General features: G+C 57.6%; 1 long non-coding RNA gene across 1 annotated transcript; it reads left to right on the top strand.

The window, feature by feature from the left end:
- Positions 1 to 706: 706 nt before the first annotated feature.
- Positions 707 to 9,222, top strand: LOC137210988 (uncharacterized). Its single transcript, XR_010936835.1, has 3 exons — positions 707 to 1,133; positions 2,969 to 3,109; positions 3,196 to 9,222. It is a non-coding gene; the product is annotated as an uncharacterized lncRNA (long non-coding RNA).
- Positions 9,223 to 9,853: the final 631 nt, after the last annotated feature.

Genomic DNA, 9,853 nt, shown 5'->3' on the forward strand with positions numbered 1-9,853 from the left:
AAAGACGCTCGAGCCCCCCGGGTTGAAACAACTGTTGCAGAAGTGGGTGGGCTGATGTCTATATCAGCGTTTTAGTGGACGTTCACTTTCGCGTATTTGAGTAGCTCGTTGACCTTCACCTCGATTCAGTGCTTTACAGCTCCGACTGTTTACAGAGCCGTCCGCGAGCCCCGCCTGTACACACGTGCAGCTCACAGAGGAGACACCATCGCCGGAATCACAAGAGTGCGTTTTATTTCAGACGCTCCATCGGGAACAGCATCGTTCGGAAGTTTACAAACTCAGCGTCACTTCTTATTTTTGTAATGAGGGCGTCTTTGCCATTTGGTCATGATCTTTTAATTGTTTGATTACGTATAAACCCTGGGCTGTTGATTCAGTGCTCCTTGTTTTATCCTCCTGTGTGTGCAAATAACTCTAAAATGATTCATTAGACAAAAATTACTAAATATATTTTGTGGTATTCTCTCCTTTGAGAATTCAGCTGGAAATAATTTCAAGATAGGAAGTAAAATGTGATGCTCATCGCACACCTCGTCCTTGCCTCTGAGGGCTGCACGCAGGGGGCAGGATTTCCCGTCAGGAAGCAGGCGTAGGGCCAGGAGCTGCGTGCAGCGAGATTTGGTCAGAGGCCTGCGGGGAGAGCCCCTTGGGTGGGCTTGGGGCGAAGCCAGAGGCCTCCCAGGACGCTTAGGTGCCCGGTGGGTGGGAGCAGAGCTCCCCGGGGAGACGCGGGGCCGCCACGCGGACAGGAGGCGGGGGCATGGGAGGCAGGGCCCCAGCACGGCCACCCCCGGTGCCCGCTGCCCCCAGGACGTCCAGGGAAGCTGCCGTGCCTGCAGCAGGGCCTGCAGCTCAGCCTCCGGGGAGGCGAGCGCCTTGGCCTCCGGGAAGGGCAGGGAGGCCGCCGGCGGGGGAGCCACGCCCCCCAGAGCAGCGCCGCTCGTGGGGGCGGGGCTGGGGCGGTCCAGGCTCCTCTCCTCCTGACACGCTGCTTGGCGCACGGAGACCCAGGAGATGAGGTCACCGTGTCCCCTCCTTCTGCCCAGGAAGGACTTCTCAGAAGAGCAGAAGGGCTGATCCCGAGCGCACAGCCGTGTGTTTCCTTTACTGCGAGGACTGGTCGGGCTCAGGTGGGCGCCACTGGATACGGGTTTGTGGATCCACCTTCGACCTGTGAAAGCGTCGGGCGTTTTCCCTAAGAGAACTAAGAGCCTAAGGAAATGGCCTTTTCTTATGTCGACAAAAAACCTATTCAGTTATTGATCCAAGAAAGAAATGGAAAATTCTGTGGGAGCCAACCCAGGGGAGAGTCTCAGAAAATTCTAAAGACTGTTTCACCCGTTCGAGGTCAAAGCACAGTTAGGTTCGTTTTTGAGACGAAGGGTTAGAGTCGAATGACGTATTGACGGTTCACACAGTCCAGGTCTGCACGTCCAAAGTGAGTAGTGGGTTATTGTGGCCCCCTCACAGTCAAGAGGGAAGGTTCTCTCCTAGGAGGTCTGGTTAATGCAGATGCACAGCACAGACTGAAGAGGAGGGAGGAGGCCCAAACGGGCAAAGAAAAATGTTATCTTTAAAGTTTTCTTGTCTTGCCATAAAATATGAATTCTATTATATTTCATCACTTCTCACAACACTCTGACAGCGGACGTGCCCCCTGTTTCCCTGGACACCAGCCGGGTCCTACGACTGTAGGACCAGTTCAGTTCGGACACACCATCCACCCCACAGATACAGGCTCAGCCCCAATCGCAGTGGTGGGTCCCCAGGTCACCCCCACTTCTATCTGATGTGGCTATAAATCGGGGTTCCCACAACCCCTCCTCGGGTTTGATAATTTGCTATAACTGCTCCCAGCACTCAGAGAAACACGTCCCTACTGCTACCAGCTTATTACAAAGCTTACAGATGAACAGCCGGGTGAAGAGGTCTGTAGAGTGAGGTCCCGACAGGTCCTGACACGGGCGCTTCTGTCCCTACGGGGCTGGGGTGCGCCACCCTCGGGCACCCCGATGTGTCCACCAACCCAGACGCTCACTAAACCCTGTGTCTAGGGTTTCATGGCGAGTCCCTTACCAGGCAGGGCTGATTAAATCACTGGCCATTGTGGTTAACTCAGCCTCCAGCTTCCCCCCGCTCCCCGAGGTCGGCGCTGAAGCTAAAGGTTCCAACGCCCTGATGAAAGAAACGTTCACGTGCCAGGCGTGGGGAGGTCATCCTGGCTTAGCTGTGAGTTAACGCGAATTTTATGCAACTCAAGTAGCCTGGTTTTGGCCTATCAAACATACACTGTACATTTGTTTAATTATTAGAGAAAAGGGCACAGCGACCGGAAGTCAGGAATGTCCACGGTAAAAATAAAGATGAAATGCCTCCCTTCCCGGTCCTCCTTGGAGGGTGAGTCCCTTCCCAGGTGCCAAGGCCACGCTGACTTGATGTGCACGTGCTGGTCTGTTGTTTCGGGTTTTTCCAGACGTGAAGGAAGGGATCCCTGACTTGTTTGATGTCCTTTGTCCGGACAAGACATAAAACCGTGCTGGCAACCCTGCTTCTCCGGAGCAGATCCTCAGAGTAACCTGCGAAGCTGTCTTCCGGGCCACAGTCCTCAGTTTGGCTCGCGGGAAACTCTCTTCTGTTCCTCTTACAGATTGTGTGTTGGTTATTTTCGACACCGCTGACCACGGGGTTGGTCTCCCTGGCAATCAGCCCTCAGCTCCCAAGTTGCCGCCTCGAGGTCCAAAGGGGCTTCTCACGAACGACAAGAGCGAAGTCCGAGGGTTGTGGGCGCTCAGAGCCAGAAACCCGGACCAAATACGCGCGTGTCGCGGGCCATGTGGGGTCGTGTTGACAGGCAAGGGCCCGCCCTGGGGACTGCTCCACGGCGAGTCGTGTTTTAACCCCAAACCTGCAGGAAGTGTGGACCTGCCAGGAACCCACAGCCAGAGGAGAATTTTAAACCTTTCAGAAACAAGGCTGAAGAAATCAGCCGACCAATGCTGTTCCCGTGCTCGCCCCGAGGGTGGATGACAGCAAGTAATGAAATAAGCAAGTCCTGACGCCTGTGGGCGCTGGCGGCTGCAGCAGCGGCGACAGTAGAGAATTGCAGGTACTTTTCTTGTTCTCGTTTTTATGTGTCACTCTTTCCTAAGTTAATCTAAACGCATCTGAGACACTTTTATTCCTGTTTCCAAGCGCCAGGGGACAGGGGAGGAGCTGCCCTGCTCGAGTCCTGGGAACCTGGCCCCAGTTCCCACACATCCGGGCCGCGTTTGCCCGTCCCCGAGTCGCGAGGCCGAGGTCACCGGCTGGAGGGCTCCAAGCCGTTTGGGCACAGACTCGCTCAGTCCTGGGAGAGACGGCCGGCGTCACCGGGGCCACCAGAGGGCACTGCGGGCCCGGGAACCCGGCGCCGGGATCTGTGCGTGCCCGAGGTGTGCAGACCCGGGCCGGGAGAACTGGGATGGGCGCGTGGCTCAGCTGCTCATCACGCCGAGGCACCCCCCGTGTGCCAGGCGGGAACGCGGGGCCCCCAGCCTTCCCGCACCAGGACCCGGGCCCGACCCTCCCCTCGGAACCAGGATCGGCTCCCGCCTGGGCAGGGTCCTCTCCTGGGTGGCCGCGGGGCGGGGGCGCGGGCGCGGGCGGGGCTGGAGGGTGCGCACAGGGAGGCGGAGCCGGGGGCGTACAAGGCCGCCTCGGCCGTCTCCACCCCAAAGGGAGCGTCGCGGCACCTGCCCCTCCACAGGTAGCACGGAGTTACTGCTCCCCTTTCAGTCACTGTGGATTCGATTCTTGTCCTTAATCGTCACGTAGCTGAACCGTGCAGGATGAACTCTCGGGTGGGGTCCTCTTATCGAGCACCATGTGTTCAACTGCAGGTTTCAACTAAGGCACAAGGGAAGCAGCTTACCTAGCAACATGTATTCCTGCTCTTAGAGGTGGTAGAAAGGGCAGGACTGGGTCACCGAGTGAGGGTGGGTTGAGGATTCAAGGAAGGCTCCAAGGTTACGTGGAACGAGAGCCTTAAAGAGTGTGTGTGTGCGCGCGCGGTGTGTGTGCACACGTGTGTAGGTGTGCATTGCATGTGTGCACACGTGTGTGCGCGTGTGGTGTATGTGTGTACATGTGTGCACTGTATTGTGGGGTGTGCACACGTGTATAGGTGTATGTGTACATACGTACATGTGTGTGCACGCGTGCGTGCTCTTCTATTGCCTACACAGGTTAGAAGGTCTGGAAGGAGATGTGCACAAAAGTGTAACCCGTCGGAGCCCCTGGAAAGCAGGAGTAAGACAGCGTTGTAGAAAACGCAGGACCAGAGCCCACAAAGGGCTGGGGTCTGGGCGTCGGCAGGTACTGGAAGAAGGAAGGTGGTCTCAGAGCTACCGGAAGCTTTAGGCAGAGGCATCGCTCCCCTTGGACCGCGAGTCTGTGCTCCCCAGTGGGGCCGCCTCCACCCAAATCCCCAAGCGGCACGCCAGCCTCACAACAAAATGAACAACCAAGCGTCTTCTAGCCCAGAAAACCTGTCCAGAAAGGCGGAAGGCAAAGAAAACAGTTCTCCCCTCCAACGAGCTTTGGGCAGAACGTACACCTCCCTGTAATCCACTGAGCTCTGGGAAGCAGACCCCAGACGGCACCCTCGACGCGTGGCAGGAGAAGTGAAACTCCTGTCTTCTCCACAAGAGGAAGTGGCATCTCGCAAACCTGCTCCTGGCTGACGTTCCCCAGAGGGGACTCTCCTCCACATCCACACTTCAGAGACCGCCGGCCGCAGCCCAAGAAAGACGTTGCGGGTGCAAACCTGCCTGGAGGCTTTAGAGTTTTAATCACATCAAAGAGGGAAGGGGCGCACCCTCTTTGCACTAGGGAAATTTTATCTCATTTATTTTTTATTTAAAAAATTTATTTTAGGGCTTCCCTGGTGGCGCAGTGGTTGAGAGTCTGCCTGCTGATGCAGGGGACGCAGGTTCGTGCCCCGGTCCGGGAGGATCCCACATGCCGTGGAGCAGCTGGGCCTGTGAGCCATGGCCACTGAGCCTGCGCGTCCGGAGCCTGTGCTCCGCAACGGGAGAGGCCGCAACAGTGAGAGGCCCGTGTACCACCAAAAAAAAAAAAAAAAAAAAAAATTATTTTATTGAAGCATAGTTGATTTACAATGTTGTATTAATTTCTGCTGTACAGCAAAGTGTTTCATGTATACACACACACACACACACACACACACACACATTCTTTTTCATATTCTTTTCCATTGTGGTTTATCCCAGGATATTGAATAGAGTTCCCTGGGCTCTACAGTAGGACCATATTGTTTATCCATCCTATACATACTAGTTTGCATCTGCTCATCCCAAACTCCCAGTCCATCCCTCCCCCACAGGGAAAATTTTAAATTAAAATTTATGGTTTAGATTTGCATTCACCTTACAGTGATCACAGTGTCTTGGATGAAACTGGGTGAGCGACGCGCTGCACACAGAGATCCCTCAGCAGTCTGCTCATGCTTGAATAGGATCAAACATGACACCGTTCCGGGTCTGGCCTCCGGTATTTACCTTAAAGTTAATATTGTAAAGAGCGGCCTCCTAGGGTGGGCTGTTGACGGGCATCTTTGTATATTCAGAACATTTCCCATGGTCTCGAGATCCTACGCCTCACCACTTCCTGACCTGGGCGGTCCTGAGGCCTCACCCTGAGCCCCGGTTGCAGAGCAGAATGGAACCCGCCTTGCATCGAAGGCGGAGGTGCTGTCAACTCTGTGGGCGACAGAAGCTGTGCTCAGACTGTCAGAAACAAAGGACGCGATTGTTCTTCCTGGGAGGACAGCCTCGAGAAAAATTCTCAAGGGGAAAAGATCTCCCTACCTCTTGTTCAAAGGAAAGCAGGTCACAGTTTCATAGGATTTCGGGACAGCGTTGCCAGCTGGAACGCCGGTCACAACTGAAGTGCAGACACACGTGAACACTTACACGTAAGTGTAAGCATGTCCCGCACTGGGTGCCCCGAGTGTGTATTTTGTTTGCGGAATCTGTCAGCCCTGTTTCGGGCGGAAGTGAAGTGGGTTTCTCTGGATGTGTAACCTTTGGAACGTTTTCTCTTTATTTTATTCTCTTAAATCCCAAAGTTGAGAGTGCTGTTATTTTTCAAGACTAGAAATATTTTTGAACGTGACCATATTTGGAGACGGGGCCTTTAAAGAGGTGATTGAGGTCAGATGAGGTCACTAGGGTGGCCCTAATCCCACATGTCCTAATAAGAAGAGGAGATCAGGACACAGACACGCACAGGGGATGACCACGTGGGGACACAGGGAGGAGACGGCCGAGTACGGCCCAGACATAGGAGAATCTGTCGCCACTGTGGCCTTGGGCCTCCAGCCTCCAGGACGGGGAGAAATAAACTTCTGTTGTTTCAGCCACCAGCTGGTGCTGGGAGGTGGGGCTTCTGTTACAGAGGAAGGGGACACCTGCCCAGCCTGGCATCCTCCAGTCCTTCTGCCTGTCTGCCTGTCAGTCCCCTCAGGACAGGCTCCCAGCTGCCCCCGGGGGCCTCCTGCCCCTGCTGTCTGTCCCGTGTCACGGCGTCTCCTAGGAAACCTTGTTGTGGGGAATTCACTGGCCGTCCAGTGGTTGGGACTTTGTGCCGTCACGGTGAGGGCCCAGGTTTGATCCCTGGTCGGGGAACAAGACGCCACAAGCCACACGGCGCGGCCGGAAAAACAAACACAGGAACTTATTGTGGCCTCTGTACACGCCCGGTGGCTTCACAGCCCTTGTTCCGCAAGAGGCTCATTTCATCTTATGATAAAAATGTGTCTTATTTACAGGTTACACTCTCATAAAACTGTCTCCTGAAGCAGACCATAAGCTTCCTCCGATCCCAGAGCCTGCAAAGCGCCTGACGCTTGAAGTCGGTATTCAAGGAGTGGGGAGGCCAGACACACAGCAGGCGTGTGAGGACAAGCGGCCCTGACTGCCTTCATGCTCTAGAACCACGCCCTCCCCACGGGGTAATCCGTAATCACCCCGCCCCGAGCGGGAGACTTTGGACCTGCCGTCTCCCTAGACCTGTTTTCTTCTTCAAAGGACAGGGATGTGACTTCCTGCGGGGCACACGGGGCCCCCGGGGGTGGGGGTCCTCTCAGCACTGGCCAGCAACCCCAGCACCAGCTGAGCCCGAGGTTTTCTCCCTGAGCCCTTCTGTGCACTAGGTGACACAGCCCGGCCAGGGTCACCCACCTAAGGGGCGAGCCTTCAGGACCCGAGTGCCCACCCCTGCAGCCACGGGGAGGCCCACATAGGGTGATCATGTGGCCTGGTGTTCCTGGGACTGTCTGGTGCCAGCTGTGGTCCCTGCCTGGACCTCACCCAAAGGGATAAGGAAAGGGCAGGAGGGATGGAAGGGACATGATGATGAAACCGCCCTGAGACCCAGGCCTCCTGCACTCGCTGCTGGCCTGCGTGGGAGACGTGGGCATCTGGCGGGGTCACTAGAAACCTCAAGACCTCCCCACGTGGGTCATTTCTATGCCCCGCCCCCCCCCCAGGTCCTTAATTGTGTACCCATGACTCTGCACGTGGCCCTGCTTGCTTTCCGGGAAGGGTAGGAGCCGTGTAGGAGTGGATGGCCTTGTGAGGACCCTCTGAGCACATTAATCCCGCTGTGCCCGTGGTGGCCCCTGACCAGGAGCCCACGCGGCGCACAGCGGGCGGACTGTGCGCCATTTAAAACTAATTATCGGGCTTCCCTCGTGGTGCAGTGGTTGAGAGTCCACCTGCCGATGCAGGGGACACGGGTTCGTGCCCCGGTCCGGGAGGATCCCACATGCCGCGGAGCAGCTGGGCCCGTGAGCCATGGCCGCTGAGCCTGCACGTCCGGAGCCTGTGCTCCGCAACGGGAGAGGCCACAGCAGTGAGAGGCCTGCACACCGCAAAAACAAAACAAAACAAAACAAAACAAACAAACTGGGCTTAGTACTTCACTGGAAGCGATGTGAGCAGTTCTGCTGCAATTCGGACCGTCCATCTGACTTCCCCGTGGCGAGGCCGCAGTGCCTGGAGGCCGGCCCACCCTGACCCTCAGTGGCCACCAGGTTTGGATGTTGTTACCATGGTCCTTTCATTACCCTCAGGTCTTCACAGTGATAGATGACGTTGCCTGGACTTTGCATTAGTCTTGGGGGGGACCGGCACCCCCAGAACTGAAGAGTTCTGACGGCACGTCTTACTTCAAACGGCAGCAGCTCTTACAATCAGGCGACGAGAACGGGGAGTCCCTGCAGGAAGAGGGGCGTCCGATGGGTGCTGAGTGGACACTGGGCTGGGGGTGGCCAGCCTCCCCCGAGGAGCCGGGGCCCCTGGGCGGGTAGCTTTAGTGCTGCAGAGCAGGCTCCTCTAGCGGCCTGACGGGGGGCAGCGGGGCACCAGGAGCGGCGGCACCCCAGCCCGGGCATGCCCTCGCCCTGAGGGGCCGTGCCCAATTTGGTTCCCTTCCTCTGGGTGTGCCCTGCCTGTGTGGACACCCACAGGCTGTGGGGGAAGGGCATCTGGCCGGTGAGGGTGCCCGGGACGCTCAGGGCACCGGGCGTCTGGAGGTGGATGGAGGGGCACCGCGGACACAGGGGTCCGGCTGCCTCTTGCTCCCAGGTGGGGGGCTTGGCAGACGCTGCGAGGCGGGGGCCAGCAGCCCTCAAACCGCCCTCTGGCTGCGGACCCTCCTGGCCACCTCGGACACGGGTGCTTTCTCCCTGGATCGTCACTTCCACTTTCCTGGAGGGCGGCCCCCTCTTATCTAACGCTCGCCCTCGTTTCATGTGGCCCCAAATGCCCTCGGTCGGGGGTACGGCTAGCACACTCAAGTCCAAGTGCCCGTATCCCTGCTCTGTGTTTCCTGTTGGGGCCGGCACCAGGGAGCTGTGAGGACACAGTGGGAGACGGAGGCTGGAAAGCGCCTGAGAAGGGCAGGAGTTAGGAAACGAGGCCGAGGGGGAGCAGGAAGTACCCGCCAGGCCCGCCAGGCCAGGGGAGCTGCTGGGCTGGGCCAGCGGGGCTGCGCGCTGGGCTACTCTGGGGCACGAGAGGAGTGAGGGCAGCCGTACCGGACATGCTCTTGGAGACAGGGAGTAGGAAATGTGGTTTGGGCCCCAGAGAAAGGCCGGAACGGGTGGGGAATTCAGGGAGTCACTTGCCGAAACTGGGAGCAGCCCTGTCCAGGGTGGCAGAGGCGGCTGCCAGGGAAAGGGGCGGGGCAGAGACAGGAGGGCGGGGCGCCGGGGGCGGGGCAGAGACAGGAGGGCGGGGCGCCGGGGGCGGGGCAGGGCTGGTGCTTGATGATTCGTAAGACCGGCACCGCGTGGGCACCGCGTGGGCCGAGGGGCACCCCCGCGCTGGTGGGAGGGTAAGTCACCCTGCCTGCGGACTGGAGTCTGCAGAAGGAGGCGCCCTGTTGGCGGGAGGGCCAAGGAGGTGGGTCTTGAAAGGGATACTGTGAACTGAGCCGAGGGCTTGGAAAGTCTCCCCAGAACCAGCAAATGGGGGGCATTTGGGCTCATGTTCAGTGGAACACTAATTTCCTACAGACTTCCATGGAAATGGACAGACAGACGTCCCCAGCTTAGGGACAGGTATGTTCCTCAAATTACTTTCCAGGCTCCTTGCTTAGCCCTCAGATGGAATGTTCCGGAAAAACCAGTGTTAAGGGCCAGGCTGGTTCACAACAGCCCAGGCAGATTTGCAGCGGATGCTGGCAATCCCGTTTCCACCACGCCCAGCCGCGGCTTATAGGCACTTGTCACAAGAAAGTACATCTAGATCCCCAGTAAGACACTGTCTCCGAAGTTGCCAGGCCC

Source organism: Pseudorca crassidens, chromosome 18 (genome assembly GCF_039906515.1).
Source record: "Pseudorca crassidens isolate mPseCra1 chromosome 18, mPseCra1.hap1, whole genome shotgun sequence".
NCBI classification, from domain to species: domain Eukaryota; kingdom Metazoa; phylum Chordata; class Mammalia; order Artiodactyla; family Delphinidae; genus Pseudorca; species Pseudorca crassidens.